Raw genomic sequence first — 20,136 nt, 5'->3', positions numbered from 1 at the left:
TCCTAACCACTGCACCACCAGGGAAGCCCAGTTTTATTATTTTAAGTTTAGGATTATTTTTATCCAGCTTTTTAAATTATATATTAATTGAAAAATTTTGGAGCTTTTAAATATTAAGGGGGTTCTCATGTAACTGGTTGATTGGGTTACTGTACCCCTTTCAAAATGTAGCTAAAATTGGCTTTTTAGTAACAAACCTCCTTCTTTGTGACTTTTCCTTAGAGAAATATTCTCAATTAATGGATTGTTTACTTTACTTTGTACGGAACTACTTCAGCTCTTTACAAAGCATCTTGCACTCTTAACTTGATAAAGCTCTAGGCCCAAAGGTTCATATGTAGATTGAAAATGAAAATCATGTAAACCCCTCCAGTGTTAAAGTAAGGGGTCGGAGAGGGGGACCCAGAACACCATGATTTGTAATTTTGACAAAATCCAAATAAATGTGTTTTTATACAACAATTTATCTTAAAAATAATATACTTTACTACTAATGGTAATACTTGACACTGCACTGTGACAAAGCAACAGGGCATAAAGATTCCTGATATGTCATTTTTTAATTTCTCAATTAAGCCACAGGAAATAGAAAAATCTATATTCTGTGTTAAAATACACAGATTTACAGTAGTTGTTTAAGCAAGTTTAATTTAATTTTTTCATATATTCAGTTTTATATATATATATATATATATATATATATATATATATATATGTTCCTATCTACATTTCATCCTATAACAAAACAAAAAAAAATTTTTTTAAGTGTTTGAATTTGGGAAACTATAAAACAACAAAATCTATATTTGTTGTGGGCTTACCCTTTTTTTTAAAGTTTGTATTTATGTCAACTTTCAATTTATTTCTTCAAAATAATTGCATAGCTAATTATCCTGGATATTTAATCACCCTCAGAGCTTGAAGTGTCAATTTTTTTTACATTATCTATACCTAGAAAGGCTTATGGAAAGTAACAACAACAACACAAAAAGCAGATATTTTCAAATCCTCGGTCCAATTTAACTTAAGGGATCCTTACACATCCTGATACAATTTCAACTCAAGCAGCCTAACTACCACTTGTATGTTATGAAATTCCATATGATGGCATTTTAATCTGTACTTAAGAAAAAGCACTAAATAATTTATATTTACACTCCTTTCAAGTTTTATGTGCTTAGAATCTAATAGTCTCTTTTCAAAAGCCAAAGAGAAAGAGCATGGTTTTGTAAATAAGATGTGTGTTCCAATGGCAAGTAATTATTGGGTTTGAGTTTTTGTTTTACTGTAACCATTACTGTGCAATATCATTCACAAGTATTTTCCTAGTCTACAGCTAGTGCTTCGGACAATGGAAAATATAAATATGATTTTCGTTTGTTTGTTGAATATTTCCAACTGAACAGGGAATATTTTGTCTCCTTGATCTCGGTGCTGTTTATTTTTTGTTTGTTTTATTTTCAGCTAAGATAAAGCAAATAATCTTGGGAAGATTGATTCTGCTAGATTGTAATTTTTTTTCTTAGTGAAATCTGCAAACTGAGTATATAATCTTCTAAGTCAGCCATTATGGATATCTTCTGCTAGTGTTCTAAAAACTCAAATATTGGGGGAAAAATCTAGAAAGAATGGCATGATTCAAAGGGATTCAATTATAATGAATATTTGTCTTTGGCATTTTCATACTTCATTTGAGAAAGATAACTTTCTTACCACACCCTAAATGAAACCAGTTTTGGCCCATGAGCTAAACTTCAAGCATATCATTCTCTGACCAGCTCACTCTGTCCCATACCCAACATGATACCTTCAGTCCATTGAAGTTACCACCTTTTCATTGTACTTGCTCCTTGTGTACTCACTTCTCTACTTAGTCAGCCTAAACTCCAGAGTCAATCACTAAATCATTCCCCTGAGTGACATTCAACTCCCTTTCCCCACCCTTCCTTCTCTAGGTCACTTGGCAAAACCTCAACCCTCATTAAATCCTACTCTGCCTGCTCCACATGGCTGACTGATCTCACTTTAAATTCATGACCTCTAACCCTAAGCGGGCCCTCCATGCTACCTGGTACTCACACTGTATTTCCCTAATCAAATCATTGTCCCACTCTCCTAGGCTACTGCATCATAATCTCTACCACCACCCTCTCCCTTATCCTCGCTCTCAGCTGATGACCTTGCTTCCTATTTCAATGAAGGAGCCATAGTGATTCTTTGAAAACAAATTAAATAGTGTCCTCTCTCTGCTCAAAACCCTCTAGTGGCTTCCCCTTCTCCCTCACAGTAAACACCAAAGTCCTTACAATGACTTACAAAGCCCTACATGAACTGGCCCTATTACCTCTCTGACTTTATCCCCTATGTTCTCCCCTCCACTACTATTCCTGCCTTACCAGCCTCCTTGTTGCTCAGTTAACACAATCAAGCACTCTTCTATCCCAGGGCCATGGCACTTGCTGTTTCTTCTGCCTAGAACACTCTTCCCTCAGATATATTTACACGGCTCACTTCTTTGCTTCCATTGTCTTTGTTCTTAGTGAGGTCTTCTCTGACCATTTGATTTAAATTGGAATCCTCTCCTTCAGCCTAGAACTCCCTCTACCCCATTCCTGCTTCATTTTTCTCCATAGCACTTATTACCACCTGCATACTATATGTTTTAATTATTTGTTTTGTTTTTTGTCTATATCCACCCACTAGAATGTAAGCTTGAGCCTATGGGCCAGGATGGTGGCCTATTTTGTCCACTGTTGAAACCCCAGCATCTAGAATAGTACCTGATACATAGTGGGTACTTAATAAATATTTGTTGGAGAAATGAATGAGTGAATGAATGAATGAATACAGCATCTTTACTAAAGGAGGTATGTCTAAACCTTACCTATTGGCTTGCCAGTTTATGTCAGCTTGTTGCCTCTGTAATCATTAACAAAGAACACTTAAATCCAAATTTATATCTGACTGGCAAAAAGGAAAAGTCAGAGAATCATGAAAATAATGTTACACTGCCAGGGTAGAGCAGCTATGACCAATGCTGTGTCTAGCAGGAGCATCTGTGAGCAGTTCCTTTGCCCAGAATAAAAGGAGCAGCTGTAGTCGTTTCTCAGCAGATATCTCAGAAATAATGACTTGTAACTCAAAGCTGCTTTTTCTCTAATCGTAAGACTCACAGAAATTATGTTAGGCCCATGAAATTTACTTAAGTCCCACTCACATTAACCAATACTACTCACCTCACTATAAAAATGCTTTTTAAGTAACTAAAGGTTGCCTTCATGTTAGTCAAAGTTAATGGCATGTCTAAGCAATGCAAAAAAAAATAATATTTTATCAATATATAAATATAACCAAATTTTATTGTACCATAAATCACTCAAAGTGTTTTCTTATATCTATTTTTAAAGACAGCATTAGGGGCTTCCCTGGTGGCACAGTGGTTAAGAATCCGCCTGCCAATGCAGAGGACACGGGTTTGAGCCCTGGTCCAGGAAGATCCCACATGGCGCGGAGCAACTAAGCCCATATGCCACAACTACTGAGCCTGCATTCTAGAGCCCGCGAGCCACAACTACTGAGCCTGCGTGCCATAACTACTGAGGCTGTGCACCTAGAGCCCATGCTCCGCAACAAGAGAAGCCACCACAATGAGAAGCCCGCATACCAGAACAAAGAGTAGCCCCCACTGGCCGCAACTAGAGAAAGCCCGCGTGCAGCAACAAAGACCCAACGCAGCCAAAAATAAAATAAATTAAATAAATAAAATTTTTTTTAAAAGACAGCATTAAATCATATAGATCTATATTATTAACACATTACAATCTGGGGTGTTGGGTTAGAAATTTTGAGTAGTGGTTTGGGAATTTTTTTGAAGGAAAAAAAAGCAAGATCAGTTTTCCTTTTGCAGACTTTAGTAGGTAATATGAAAGTCATATATATTACCTGCTTTAGAAATCATTTAAGTTCCCTCTTCCATCTCAGCATTCAGAACAACAACCCAGCAAAGCATTGAAAAACTCCTCAAATTTAAACCATTAAAATGAAATCTGTCTCCGAATGTTGGAAAGGATTTACTGTAAAAATATCAGTTGACATTAAGTTAATAAAGTTAATCACTCATGACCCTGAAGGAGGAAAATGGTGGAGGAGGGAGCTGGAAAACATTACAGAATTTAATGTTGCTAAAGGGAAGGGACTTGGGGGATTACAATTAATTCACCATAGCTAAATTCAAATACAAGCTTTTCTTTGTGTTATTTTCTTGTGGTGTCATTTTTTTCACCTAAATTAACCAAGAAATAGCCACTAGAAATTTTTCATTTGAATTTATTACTTACATAAGCTAGTTAAAATCTATATGAAAGTTTTAAGACAAATTATTTGACTTGGATCCAACTACAGTGATAAGGTCAGCTTATTTGTTTGTTTGTTTTTGTAAAGCTGCTATTTTGCGCTTGATAACCATAGATGTGAAAAACAGCGAATCTGTCATTCCTTCTATACTAACCATTGTTTATTGATTCCAAAATATGCAGAGCTATGTAGGGAAGTCAGGGAGTGATGAGCTGAGAGAGGCAGCTTTCTGTCCCCTTGTAGCACTTGAGGATAGAGCCACCCAGTTCAGCTACCATCTGATATTATTCCGTTTTGTGAATGCATGTCTTATCTCCCCCAAGACTGAACCTAGAGCAGTGCTGGAAGTTTCCTATGTCCTCTATTGACCATACGTTCTTCAAGGTTAGGACCATGTCTGATTCACCTTTCTAATTCTCACAAAACTAGCTTCATTAAAGTCATGGATTTATATATTCCCTATTAAACAACAAGGCCTTAAAAGAATAAAACACCCAGTCTGATTAATCTTTTATTCCCTAAAACAGTGCCTTAAATCTAGGTGGCAATACATATATATATATATATATATATATATATATATATATATATATATATACATACATACACATACATACACACACACATATACATATATATACTTGATGCTGAATGAATGAATAATGAATAAATAAATATCAAATACTCTACAACCCCTTGATAAGTGACCAACTTTGTGGTCCAAGCCCTCCTATCCCAGCTGCCTGCTTCAGAGATAGGGAAATCAGAACTATTTATGCTGCAGTAACTTCAACATATCTTGGACCATTACCAGCAGAATTTACAATAACGTGCAATATTCATGTCCTAGAGCTAGTCCTTCAAACTGGTAAGATGAAAATCAATTTCTCTAGGATTTTAACTAGTTTTTAACAAAAACTAGTTAAAACTAGTTTGGCCACTAGATGGCACTTGAATTAGCCACGGCTCCAGTTTGGGAAGGGGCTCTGTTCCAAAAGTCCTTTGGTAAGTATATGACCTGAAACCCTGAAAACATTCATTTTAAAAATAGATAAAACTAAAAGACCCCCAGAAAACTTATAATTCTAACTAAAAATTTATAGCATGCTTTACAGTACCAGTTACAGACCACCACAATAAAGTGAGTCACATGGAATTTCTTGGTTTCCCAGTGTATATGAAAGTTATGTAATACACAGTACTGTAGTCTATTAAGTGTGCAATAGCATTATGTCTAAAAAAGTAATATACATACCTTAATTTAAAGCTCATTGATTGCCACTGTAAAGCAATTATTCTCCAATAAAGATGTTTAAATAAATAAATAAATAAATAAATAAATAAATAAAACTAATTGATTGCTGAAAAATGCTAACCATCATCTGAGGCTTCAGTGAGTCATAATCTTCTTGCTGGTGGAGGGTCCTGCCAGGATGTTGATGACCGCTGACTGATCAGGGTGGTGGTTGCTGAAGGTTGTGGTGGCCGTGGACATTTTTTAAAATAAGACAACAGTGAAGTGTAGTGCATGAATTGACTCTTCCTTTCATGAATGATTTCTCTGTAGCATGTAATGCTGTTTGACAGCACTTTACCCACAATAGGACTTCTTTCAAAATTGGAGTCAATCCTCCCCAACCCTGCTACTGTTTTATCAACTAAGTTTATTTAATATTCCAAACCTTTTCTTGTCATTTCAACAGTCTTCACAGCATTGTCACCAGGAGTAGATTCCATGGCAAGAAGCCACTTTCTTTACACATCCATAAAAAGCAACTTCTCATCCATTAAAATTTTATCATGAGATTGCAGCAATTCAGTCACATCTTCAGGCTCCACTTCTAATTCTAGTTCTCTCCCTATTTCCACCACATCTGCAGTTCCTTCCTCCACTGAAGTCTTGAACCCCATAAAGTCATTCCTGAGGGTTGGATTCAACTTCTTCCAAACTCCTGTTAATGTTGAAATTTGACCTCTTCCCATGAATCACGAAGGTTCTTAATGGCACCTAGAATGGTGGATCTTTTCCAGAAGGTTTTTGATTTACTTTGCCCAGATCCATCAGAAGAATCACTATCTAAGGCAGCTAGAGCCTTATGAAATGTATTTCTTAGTAAGAAGACTTAAAAGTTGAAATTACTCCTTGATCCATGGGCTGCAGAAGAATGTTATATTAGCAGGCATGGAAACAAACATTAATCTCCTGTACATCTCCATCAGAGCTCTTGGGTGACCAGACGCATTGTCAATGAGCAGTAATATTTTGAAAGGAATCTTTTTTCCTGAGCAGTAGGTGGGCTTAAAATATTCAGTAGATCATGTTGTAAACAGATGCACTGTCACCTAAGCTTTGTTGTTCCATTTATTAGAGCACAGGCAGAGTAGATTGAGCATAATTCTGAAGAGCCCTAAGATTTCTGGAATGATAAATGAGCATTGGCTTCAACTTCAAGTCATCATCTGCATGATCCCCCAACAAAAGAATCAGCCTGTCTCTCTTGAAGCTTTGAAGCCAGGCATAGACTTCTCCTCTCTAGCTATGAAAATCCTAGAATGCATCTTCTTCCAATAGAAGGCTGTTCCATCTACATTGAAAATCTGTTGTTTAGTGCAGTCACCTTCATTAATTATCTTAACTAGATCTTCTGCATAACTTGCTGCAGCTTCTATTCAATACATCAGCTCTTGCTGCTTCACCTTGCACTTTTACGTTATGGAGATGGCTTTTTTCCTTAAACCTCGTGAACCAACCCCTGCTAACTTCCAACTTTTCTTCCGCAGCTTCCTCACCTCTCTCAGCCTTCACAGAATTGAAGAGAGTTAGGGCCTTGCTCTGGATTAGGCTTTGGCTTAAGGGAATGTTGTGGCTGGTTTGATCTTCTATCCAGACCACTAAAACTTTCTCCATATCAACAACAAGACTGTTTCACTTTCTTATGCTTTGTGTGTTCACTGGAGTAGCATATTTAATTGCCTTCAAGAACATTTCCTTTGCATTCATAGCTTGGCTGTTTGGGGCAAGAGGCCTAACTTTCGACCTAATCTCTGTTTTTGACATGCCTTCTCACTAGGCTTAATCATTTCTAGCTTTTTATTTAAACTGAGAGAGGTGTGACTCTTCACTTGAATACTTAGAAGCCTTTGTTGGGTTATTAACTGGCCTAATTTCAATACTGTGTGTCTCAGGGAATAGGGAGGCCAGAGGAGAGGGTAAATGAAGGGGAATCAGCTGGTTGGTGGAGCAGTCAGAACACACACAACATTTATCAATTAAGTTCACCATCTAATAAGGGCATGGTTCATGGTGCCCCAGAACAATTACAATAGTAACATCAAAGATCACTGATCTCACATCACCATAACAAATAAAATAATAATGAAAAATTCTGAAACATTGCAAGAATTACCAAAATGAGGGGCTTCCCTGGTGGCGCAGTGGTTGGGAGTCTGCCTGCCAATGCATGGGACACGGGTTCGAGCCCTGGTCTGGGAAGATCCCACGTGCCGCGGAGCAACTAGGCCCGTGAGCCACAATTACTGAGCCTGCGCGTCTGGAGCCTGTGCTCCGCAACAAGAGAGGCCGCGATAATGAGAGGCCCGCGCACCGTGATGAAGAGTGGCCCCCACTTGCCACAACTGGAGAAAGCCCTCGCACAGAAACGAAGACCCAACACACCCATAAATAGATAAATAAATAAATAAAAATTAAACTTAAAAAAAAAAGTAAAAGACATTTAAAAAAAAAAAAAGGAATTACCAAAATGAGACACAGAGTCATGAAGTGAACAAATGCTGTTGGAAAAATAACGCTGATAGACTTGCTCAATGCACGGTTGCCACAAACTTTCAGTTTGTAAAAAACCACAATAACTTCCAAGTACAATAAAGTGAAGGGCAACAGAACAATGTATGCCTGTATTTGTAAAATCTGACAACCCTCACTATAAGAGAGGAGGAAAGCACGCAAGTGATAACGGCAAGTCTTTGGGTACCCAAAGAACTGCAGTGAGAATAAACTACCTGTCAGGAAACCCAGACTCAAACGCCCCTGGACATCTCCCCTCAGGAGCAGAGACTGCTAGAGATGGAATGAAGCCTCCCAAGACTACGGATGAGCCTAGTGTTGAGGCAGGCAAGACTATAGAACAGAGTAGAAAACACCAGAGTGCACCATATATAGTAAGGGTAATTATTGTTTCCTTAATAACAGGCATGAAACTTTTACATTGGTATATATGTACTGGTATCGAGTCATCATGTAAAGTACATTTCTTATTGAAGTAGAGTCAAAAGCAAAGGCAGTTGTCCTCAGTGAATGAGTGACTGTAAAAGACATATGTAAGTTGGGAAATATCTATAGTATGTTAGCCTATTTATCTGAGCATTTCCTACTCCTTACTATGTATCTTTGATATGAGTGATCTAGAAGAACAGTCTATTGTGGCAGAGACTGGCTGTGTTCTTTTCTTTCTTAATGAAGTATCAGCCCACAGCTCTCAGATGCTTTGCAGTTCTGTGGGATCATGTGACTAGTTCTCACTAGTGGAATGTGGGGAAGATGACGTGTGTCACCTCCAATAAGGTGATTAAGTGCATGGGTAACTTCTCCACACTCTCTCCCCACCTGGTCTGAAGGCTGAAAGGCCTTAAAAGATGTCAGAACAATTCACCGAAAAAGGGCTGGATTCCTGCAGGAAGCAAAGCTCCAATCTATCCCTGACAACCTGCATTGGCTGCGACATGCATGAGAAACCATCCTTTTTTGTGTTGAGCCATATTTTGGGTTGTTTGACTAATCTGACTACCACAATTCTATTTTTATTTATACAGAAGGCAGATAATTCATAATTGCAAATATACTCAAGCCAGTATAAACTGCTACACAAATGGACTCTATAAAAGTGTACCAGCCTTGAACCAGTGGCTTCAAGAATGTTTTCCATTTTATTAGCATAATGATGGCATTTATAGTTACCAATGGTTTTGTAATTGTGAATGTATATTAGCAATATTACCAGTTTGATCCTAGAGATTCTTTTTCTATATGCTAATTTTTATATGAATCATAATAGGAAAATAGTGGTTGTTTGTATATATTGTCATTTTTAAGCAAAAAGTTTGGAACCATTAGTGCCAGGATAGTGAGAAATAAATCACATACATCTGATACCCTTCCAAATAATCTTATATAAGAATACCATGCTATGTGTATTTAGCCTCACCTATCTTTCTTGATAGTGGGATTAACTCTCTAAATAAATAACTTATAAAAGTAACTCAAAAGAATCCAGTTAACTCGTGTTGCTGCCCGAGTCTTCAGTCTCCATTACCTCCAGGATAAGGGCCAAACGCCACAGCATTTCGTGCCCTTCATGTCCCTGTTTGTCTCCCTTGACACAGTCCCCACTGCCCTGTCCTCCCACACTGAAACAATACTGAATTACTTGCAGTTTGTACAAATCAGCTAAAAAGCATATTTAAAATGCAGAATTCTGGAGCCCAGTGTTATGAGTCACATTCATTAGATTTGGGGTAAGACCCTGGGCTCTGAATTTTAATAAATATCCCAGGTGACTCTGATGCAGGTGAATTATTAATCACCTGTTGAGAAATACTATTTCAAACAAATGATAAAAGTATTTAATATTTTAAGATGTTTTACAAAATTTTAATAAGAAATAATGCTACAAAGTGCATTTTTAATATTTTTAAAGATATAAAAGTTACTTTTATATGAATTTATAAAAATAACTAGGTAATACATTTCTAAAATATCTACTGAATTTATTTCTAAAATAACTAAACAACTAAGCCATTTTTCACTTTAAGAAAAGTATTAACTATTCTAACTTGAACTGCAATTTTTTAAAATTTTGAATCTATATATTAAAAAACAAAATACTGGATCAATTTCTATATTGATTAGGCTGATTTGAAAAAACAGACAGCAGTAATATAAATAGGTAATATTACCATCTGAATCATCAGGAATAAACAACCACAGGTTAAATTCAATAGAACAAAAAACAGCCTCCAACTACCAGTAGAGCCTATAATCTCACAGTGAGAGTCAAAACAAAAATTCATTTTTCAAAATTATATTGTAGTCAGAAGAATAGTTCCACATACATGAACTAATGATGCCCCACTATAACCTCTTAACCATTAGTTTAGTTCCCAGAACTAGACAACTTTTAGTGAAATTTGGAAACATAGACCTAAATTTTCATTCCCTACTTCACTTCAATCCTACTCACTTCAGTAAGTATTTTTTCAAATCACTCCCATATTCTTTTTACACTCCTCATCTATACATAGAACTAACATCTGCCAATAACCTTAAGAGCAAAAACAAACAGATAAACAAAAAACCCATAATCATATCTCTGCCAACATTTGAGATTCTAGGAAATAAATCACTGGATATAAATGCAAAATGTAATTATCCTGAAGGTTTTCCCTGTTGCAGTATTGGTAGAGCACATATTTCAAAGGTAAGAAAATGATCATTCTCATGATTAACATTAATAAATATTTATTGAGGTTCCTATTGGGTATTTGGCAATGTACCAGTCAGTGATCTAGCAATTTGATCAGACGTTAAGTTTGAAATAGATTCACATTGCAAAGGAATATATAACCTAAATTAGAGTTCCAGGAATTGGAGACTGACCAGGTTCTCCTCTGGGAAAAAATTCAAACACATGAAGAGCTGACTGGGTACATAAGAACTGGACACAAATCTCAATGGCTGAGCTAAACTATTTTCTCAGATGCCAATCTTACAAACATCATTTTCAGACTTCTTCTATAAAGAGGTACAACCATAATCCCCGGAAGACCTGAAGGAGCACCTACTCTGAAGTCTTGGACTTCCTTCTCTGAAATCTATGAACCACGTCAGCTCTTCTCCACAGCCCCCTAAGCAGCGTGGCCCAAAGGAATCTCAGTTTTAATAAAACCTAATGCCTTCCCACAGAGTATCCTCTATTCAGATTTCCAGACTTGGCTTCTTAGATTAGGGGTTCTTTTTAACCAATCTGTACAGCTTTAGTAAAGACAGGAAACAACATGTTGTACAGTAATTAAGCCAAGAACTCTGTGTCAAAGGCTCAAAAGCGCATTCTACTTTTGACTCACCCTGGGACCTATGAAGGTGACTTCACTTCTCTGGAACTCTTTTTTCTCATCTAGAAAATGGAAAGATGAATACTAACCTGCTTTGATCAGAGGATTGTTACATGGGGGAAAAATGCATTTGTAAGGGTTTTTGGAAAATACAAAGAGCTATAGAAAGGTTAGATAATAAAAGTTTTGTCTAAGCAAGACTGGAATGGATACTTCTCTTCATTTTTACCTTCTGTTGAACTCACCTTGCTTTTCAGGCTACAAAAGAAGGAACCCTATATTTCCTCCCTAAGGAAGTTTTTAAAAATAGTTTTTAAATGCCTTTTATATTCATGTTTCAACTTCTCCTGGAATTGGCTTTTTTCCTCCAGCATTATATATCCAAGATAATGAGGAATTCAGAAGAACCACTTGCTGATGAAAACATCCATAGGCTGGCCTGATGCCCAACAAAGATGAGTACAATCCATGAGCAACTAGAGAAATCTGCCTCTTTCTACACAAACAGTTGGGCCCTTCATCTTGTATCACAGACTTAAGGCCCAACAGCCCTTTATCAAATTCTCATAGAATAGGAATACCTCTCCCAAGGAATTTGAATTTTGAATAGGTTGAATTTCTTACCAACTTAGGAGCTTTTCCATTTCTGGTTTATTTTCTAAAATTTTCATTTCCTTCTATTATACAGTTTACAAAAAGCACTTCTGCATATTTTAGCACACGTACAACCATAGTACATGGTGGAGGAGTACTACTTTAATGAATTCACACATATGTATGAAATTATCTGTCTACCCACGTAATGAATGGATGTCCTCAGGACCAGGTAATGAAAAAGACAAATGTTCTACTCTACCCCCAAATTTTACAGTCATCATATTTTGTGTTTCTGATGGCAAAAAAAAGAGAAATAATCAAGACAAGATATTTTTAATGTCTTATTTCACCCATCCTGAAACAAACTAAAAGCATAAAATATAAAAATAAGATATAACTTTGAGTTCTAGAAAAAGATATCCCCTTTAACCCATCCATAAATACTAGATAAGTGATTGACAGTAATTATTTTTCACATGGGAGCGCTTTCTTAAAAAAGTAAAAAAAACACTACATGTATGGCCACACATTACAGTTAAGATAGAAACTTAGAATTCTTAGTTTTCACATACATTATTTAATTTAACCTCACAACAACCCTGTGATGTAGGCAGAGAAGCTGTTAGTATCCCCATTTTCCAGATGAGTAAACTGAAATTCAGAGGAGCCTAAGAACATGGCCTTCTATGCTTAGTAATAAATGATAGAGCTAAAAGTCAAACCCCGGACTAGACTTTTTATACTACACAGTGCTGCTTGCCTTGGTTATTTTAGGAAGAGTAGAAAATAAGACTAGAAAGGCAAGCAGAGGCCAGATCATAGAGGGTCTTGAATGCCAGACAATGCCAAATCATTCAAGGATCATTGTTGGTTTTTTTGGGGCGGGAGGTTTATTTTTTTGGTTTGTGTTTTAAATCAGAGGTGAGCTGTAGGAAGATTAATCTGGCAGATACATACATAATAGATTAAAGGAAAGAGAGTGTATCAGTCTGGCTACACTCAGGAGACAGAAACCACACAATAATTTGAATAGGAGAAGCTTAGCTTTAAAAAATTATTTAACTATGATAGAGGAGTAACTATAAAGATGTAAGAGAACTCTAAAGAGAATATTATGGTTGATGAAGAGTACACAGGGAAGAAGAAATTTGGATGGATGGCCTCCTCCCCAGGTCATGGGTAAAGACCTCATTGGAGAAGGTATGGTTGCAGCCCACTAGATAGTGGAGATGTTTGCTGGGTCGGCCAGGCCAGAGTTGGTCCACAGTCACCGCATAGCAAGAGATAACCCTCCAGGGAGTAGGCGAGCAGAGGCTGTGAGTGAGCACACAGAAGGAATCAGGGCACTACTACTGGTACGAGGCCTGGTGCACATGGTATCCACGGCAGGACCATTATAGGGAATGTTCTGGAGTGCAAGCAAGCAAGGCTGGTGGGCATATACACAGAAGAAATCAGGGTGCCACTGCCAGCATGCGACCTGGGGCATACCAGTGTCTACCCTGGGAGGGCTGAAGCAAGGTTCAGGACAGATATGTGACATCACCAACGGACTGCCCATTCTGGGGCACATTTCAGGTAGAGCACCAGTAGATGGCCCTCCCACACACACCACTGACAGACCCCCAAAGCAGGAGCAAGGAAAAGCAAAATGTAGCACATGGACCAGGGAGAGAAGCCCTCATCTTCGGGCAATGTCCCTCCAGCAACCTCTGCTGACAACACTTAACATTGTGCTCACTGTGACAGAGAAATGCTTAAAGAGTCCAGTCCATTACGCCAAGCAGGTATGTGGAGCTGAAAGACAGTAAACGGATGACTGGAACAGACAGCTTGGAAGTTCTCCTCCCCTCCCACCTGAACCATAGTAACAACAAGAGAAATTGCCACTGATTGGAACTATGATTTAGTAAGGGTCATACAACCATTTTCCAGGCTGTTCTTTCTGAGTTCTTGTAATCTTCAATTGGTTCCTTAAAAATATTCTCCTATTGCATCTTTAATGATCATTCTAAAGTAAAATTCTAGCTCTTCAAAAGCTTTCTTCATCTTCCCTTTTTGGGAAAAGGCAATTAGAAAAAAGGAAAGGGAAAGATGGCATCTAGGGGAGTGTAGACATTCATTCCCGCATCCTGCCACAGACAACTAAAGCTAACCATGGCAGTAAGATCAATTTGAAAGCAACTGGAACTTCAGTTAAAAACAACTTCTCTATCCATCAGTGACTGATCCTCTTGCCCGCTTGACAAACACTTCTTGCTTAAGGTAGGGGGATCAAAAACCTTTTCCCATTGATCTCTTCAAGCTAGTCACACCCATTCAGGAATGAAAGAGACCAAAAGGAAAGGGGGAATTAAGGTGGATAGTATTTATTAAGCAAACATTGCAAAAAGTATGTTCTTGCTCATAGGTTTGTAAATAAGGGAATATCTGGCGCAAACTTCTCCACCCATAATGTATATAAGTGGATTTCTGGAAGCTCTTTAATATTTAGTGTTTTTAAAATCTCTGATGAAGGAGGAAAGTCCAAGCTGGGAAGAACAAAACAAAATGATAGAAAACTCTGAGTTCTTCCATCTATATAGAAAATGTGCTGCCTTTTTTACAAGATATCAGTTAACTTTCTTTTTCTTTTTAATAGTTGTATAACAATGATTCATCTTTTACTGTAAGAGCCCCTCTCAAGTATTCCACAAGACATATTAATCAAGAACTTTAAAAATCATATTCTTCAATTATGCAATTCCATTTGATATTGTTGCTCATTCACCACTTCTAGTGGCTTCCATAATACAATGTTCTCCTAATTTTCCTCCTACCTCTCCCTAGAGCACTGGAACTTCTCAGGGTTCTGCTGTAGGCCTCTTCTTTCCTCACCCTACTCATCTATCCCCTCAGTGATCAATTGCATGGTCTCAATTACCACCTACATGGAAATGACATAAATATGTTTCTGCAGCCTAGACCTGTCTTCTAAGCAACAGATCTATACATCCAACTGCCTCTAAACACAATATGAATGCCTCCCAGGCACCTCAAAACCAGCATGTATAAAACTAAAGTCATCACCTTGCCCGTAAACTTTTTCTTGCTCCTTTATTCTTTATCTCTATGAATGGCACCACCATACACCCAGTTACCCAAACCAGAAACCTAGAAGCCATTCTTGATTCTTCCTTCCCCATCAATTCCCACAGGAAATTCTACTTCCCAAATATTTCTGAATTCTACCCACCTCTCTCTATTTCCTCCAGCAACTCCCCTAACTCATAGCACTATCATCTGATGCCCTCTTAGTGAAGGTCTTTCCATCCAACCCATTCTCCACACAGCAGCTGGAGACATTCTTATACATCAGAAATCACATCACATGATAAGAAGGGCTTAAAATCCATCAGTCACTCTTAGAATAAAGTCCAAACTTAACATGACTTAAAAAGTCCTTATCTTGGGACTTCCCTGGTGGTCCAGTGGTTAAGAATCTGCCTTCCAATGCAGGAGACGCAGGTTCGATCCCTGGTCGGGAAACTAAGATACCACATACCACATGCTGGCGGGCAACTAAGCCCACATGCTCTAGAGCCCGCGCACCACAACTCGAGAAGCTCGCGCACCACAACAAAAGATCCCACGTGCTACAACTAAGATCCTGCGTGCCGCAACGAAGACCTGATGCAGCCAAATAAATAAATAAATAATTTTCTTAAAGTCCTTATTTTGCCCAGCCTACCTCTCCATACTCATCTTTTCTCCCTCTTCCTTCACCAACACCTCCAAAGTCTCTTGTTTTCTCTTGCCTGTGAGCCTTTGGATATGCCCTTGACTCTGTAGACCCCTGTTCCCTTCCACCTGGCCCTGTGCTCTTGGCCTATTCCTACTCATGCTGAGATTAAATGGCTCATCCCCTGAAGCGCCTCCTCAAAATCCCCTGGATTGTGAAGTGACCCTATCTTGTACTCCCAGAGCACCCTATACTTCACCCCAATCTAAGCATTACCACACTTCATTTTTCTTTACTTTTTTAAAAATCAGCTTTGTTGAAGTATAATTGACATACAGTTAAATTAGCCAATTTAAATGTATAATTTAATACATTTTGACAAATGTATCAGTTTTGTAACAACCGCCACAATCAAGATATAGAACTGTCCAATCAGCCCAAAAAGTTCCATTGTGTTTTTTTCCAGTCAATTAACTCCCTGCACCTCTGGCTTCAGATTAACTGCTGATCTGCTCTGTCACTATAGGTTTGCCTTTTCCAGGATATCATATAAATGGAATCATATATACATACATACATACATAAGCAGTTATAAGTGGCTGGCTTCTTTCACCTAAAGCAATGCTTCTGAAATTCATCCTTCTTGTCGCATATAAGAGTAGTTCATTCCAGGACTTCCCTGATGGCATAGTGGTTAAGAATCCACCTGTCAATGCAGGGGACATGGGTTCCATCCCTGGTCAAGGAAGATCCCACATGTCGCGGAGCAACTAAACCCATGTGCCACAACTACTGAGCCTGTGCTCTAGAGCCCATGAGCCACAACTACTGAACTCATGTGCCACAACTACTGAAGCCCATGTGCCTAGAGCCCATGCTCCACAACAAGAGAAGCCACCACAATGAGAAGCCCACACACTGCAATGAAGAGTAGCCCCCGCTCGCCACAGCTAGAGAAAGCCTGCACACAGCAACGAAGACCCAACGCAGCCAAAAATAAATAAATAAATAAATAATTCTTTTTAAAATGAGAATACTTCCTTTTTTTTTTAAATTGCTGTGTAACATTCCATTACATAAATGTACCAGTTTGTTTTCCCATTCACTTGTTTCCAAAATGCTTGTTTCCAGTTTGGAGTTATTAGGAATAAAGCTGCAATTAATATTTGCAAGTCTTTGGACATATATTTTTATTTTACCTAGGCAAAGCCCTCCAAGTAGGATTGCTGGATCATATGGTGAGTATATGTTTAACTTCATAAGAAACTGCTGAATTGCTTTCCAAAGTGCTTGTTTCATTTTGCATTTTCACCAGTATACGAGAGTTCTAGTTGCTCAGTCTTCTTGACAACACTTGGTATCATCAGTCATTTTAACTTTAGCCACTTAAGTGGGTGTATAGTGGTTTCACACTGTGGTTTTGATTTGCATTTCTCTAATGACTAATGATGTCAAGTGTCTTTTCATATATTTACTTGCCATTTATATATCTTCTTTAGTAAAGTACCTGTTCATTTCTTTTGCCCACTGTTGTGTTGGGTTCTTTGACTTTTTATTATTGGGTTATAAGTTTCTCTGTATATTCTGATACAAGTCCTTTATTAAATATGTGTCTTGAAAATATTTTTTCCCAGTCCAAGTCTTTCCTTTTCATTTTCTTAATAGTGTCTTTTGAAAAGCAAAAGATTTCAATTTTAATGTCATCCAATTTATCCATTTTTCTTGTATATCACACTTTATTTTAATGGCTTTGTTAACCATCTATCTTCCTCCTACAGAATAAGCTCAATGAAGGACGACAACATGTTTCTCTTGCTTATTATTTTATTTCTTGTGCCTGATGTGTAAGGTACTCAACACCAGGCACATAAAGCACACAAAAATATTTAATCAATTGATTATAATTAATAAAAATATGGAGGTACAACTAAGTTTTCTGTACTAGACAAACCAATTACTATTACCTGCTGCACTCCCAGCCTGTTAGGCTGCCATATTTTGTGCTATGTGGTTCTCTACCTCCCTCATTCTTGGCCACATATTATGACGCTAGAGAAAAACAAGGGCATCCCATTCTCAAGCTGACCATCTCACTATACAGGGCTCTAATGTGGGTAAAGCTGTTCAAACAGAGACAAGCTAGACCAATAAGAGTCTTGCTAATAGAAACTTGAATTGAAAAATACAGAGAAATAAGCAGTTAATAGAGGGATAAGAAGCTGAAATGATGTAGGAAAAAAGGCCAGGAAATAGAGCAGAAGCAGCCATGAACAAGATGACATTCTGAAGATGAATCTGTGAGGTAGATAAAAGAAACCAAGTGTACTATGGTAGTTACCAACCTGACCACACATCTAAATAACTTGAGAAACTTAAAAGTTTAGTCATCTGGGTCCCATCTCAGTTTGTTATTTACTCAACAAAGTACTTACTCAACAAAGTATTTTTTTAACATCTACTAGGTATCAGACATTGTTCTAGGCACAGGATATGGTTGTGAAGAAAACAAATAAAAACTCTTAACTTTATTGAGATTTACTGAGTCAGAATCTACAGGGATGTAACTAGACATGTATATATTTGCTATAGATTAAGTGTCTGTGTCCCTCCAACAATCATATGTGAAATGTTAGCCCTCAAGGTAATGGTACTAGGAGGTGGGGCCATGGGGAAGTGATTTAAGTCATAAGAGTAGAGCCCTCATGAATGGGACTAGTGCCTTTATATATAAAAGAGGCCAGAAGAGAGGTCTTCACCAGAACTCAACCAAGCTGGCACCCTCATCTTAGGCTTCTAGCCTCCAGAACTGTGAAAATTAATTTCTGTTGTTTATGAGCCACCCAGGTTTGTGGTGCTCTGTTACAGCAGCCCAAACTGAATAAGACAATATTTTCAAGCTCCATGGATGAGTCTAACCCAGACTCAAGAACTACTGAAGAAGAGAAGGGAGTTAGAAGTGGGAAAAGGGAGACGACGCAGAAAAACAAGAGACAGAGAATTGCTGAGTTATACTAAAGGTAGAGATCTAATCTAAAGATCTGTGAACTCCTGGTACTGAGGTCCAAAGAGCCACCTGGGATTTTGTTCAGCTTCAGTAAGACTCAGTTATAGTGTGGTTTCTACTTTCCCGTGAAGCTTAGCTTGTCCCAGACTCTTGTGAGGCCTGGCCACAAAGCTGAGATGCCTGTTTTATTTACCTTCCTCCTCATTATTTGAAGTAATTTGAGAGGTTCTGTTCCTTAGAACAAAAATAACTGAACTAAACCCATGTCCTAAACTCAGGTCCCTTCTTGCCCTAGATGAGAGGCAGATAACTGACAACAACATGCCTAGTTTTTTTCCAGGCCTTCTAGTCTATTCCTCTAGACACTGACTGAGGACCAGTGAGAACTTAAGGCAGTTCCAAGTGGGACACTTAGGACACTACCATCTGCATATGTGTATCCCATATGAGTATGAGTAAGAGTATTATCCCACTGCCCCACAGACTTCTACTGCCTTTTCTTTATTCACCAGAGCAAACCCCTTAGACAACAGTCCAGACTGGACCTGAGTCAATCACTCTCTTTTGGATACCATATTTTGACTGTTGGCCACTAGTCTTGGGGTTTTCAAGCCTGACTTTCAGCTCTGACCATGCCCAGACCCAGCTAAGTCCCCTCCCCCAACATGTCTCCCTCCAAGTTATTGATTAATTCAACAGATATTTGAGCCTCTAATATGTGTCAGACACTATGTTAGTTATTAGGATCCTGAATCTGGGCAGGGGAAGATCTTGAGTTTGATTTTGGAGTTTGTTTTTGATGGAAATGGTAGCAATGCTCGACAGCAGTTGGAAATGTAGACCTGGAGCTTGGGAAATAGTTGGGAGTAGATGAGCTTGTCAAGAGAGTAGAAGAGGAAAAGAAAGCTGAGCCTTGGTTAATGGCCAAACTAAAGAATGTAGAAAAGATAGGTCAGTTTTAGAAAAGAAGAAGGAGGAGGAGGAGGAGGAGGAAGGGAAGGAGGGGGAGGAGGGGAAGAAGGGAAAGGAGGAGAAGGCAAAGAAGAAGAGGAAGAAGAAGTGGAAGGAGAAGGAGAAGAAAAAGGGAGACAAAGTAAACAAAAGAAGATCCAGAACAATGCAGTGTCATAAAAGACATTACAGCAGAGAATTTCAAGAAGGGGCAGGAGGGGGGAATTCAACAATGTCAAAAGCTGGGCATGGGGGGCACTAAACAATGTCAAAAGTTGCAGCAAAATATGAAAGAAAATAAGAAATGAAAAATCCTATCTGGAGATGAGTGAATGAGAATGAATAAATATTTTAAGACTGATTCAAAATGAAAAGTATAGTA

General features: G+C 38.1%; 1 protein-coding gene across 1 annotated transcript in view; it reads right to left on the bottom strand.

Annotated features, from left to right (window-relative positions):
* The window catches only part of LOC309631734 (uncharacterized protein), a 492,832-nt gene extending 479,021 nt beyond the window's left edge, over window positions 1-13,811 (bottom strand). Inside the window, exon 1 of the mRNA XM_082398597.1 lies at window positions 11,494-13,811. The gene's annotated coding sequence lies outside the window, so the exon portion shown is untranslated. The remainder of the gene's footprint in view (window positions 1-11,493) is intronic.
* Between the last annotated feature and the right edge of the window lie 6,325 nt (window positions 13,812-20,136).

This window comes from Balaenoptera borealis (assembly GCF_965194805.1).
Source record: "Balaenoptera borealis genome assembly, chromosome: 7".
NCBI lineage: Eukaryota > Metazoa > Chordata > Mammalia > Artiodactyla > Balaenopteridae > Balaenoptera > Balaenoptera borealis.
This window is presented reverse-complemented; position numbering and strand designations above follow the sequence as displayed.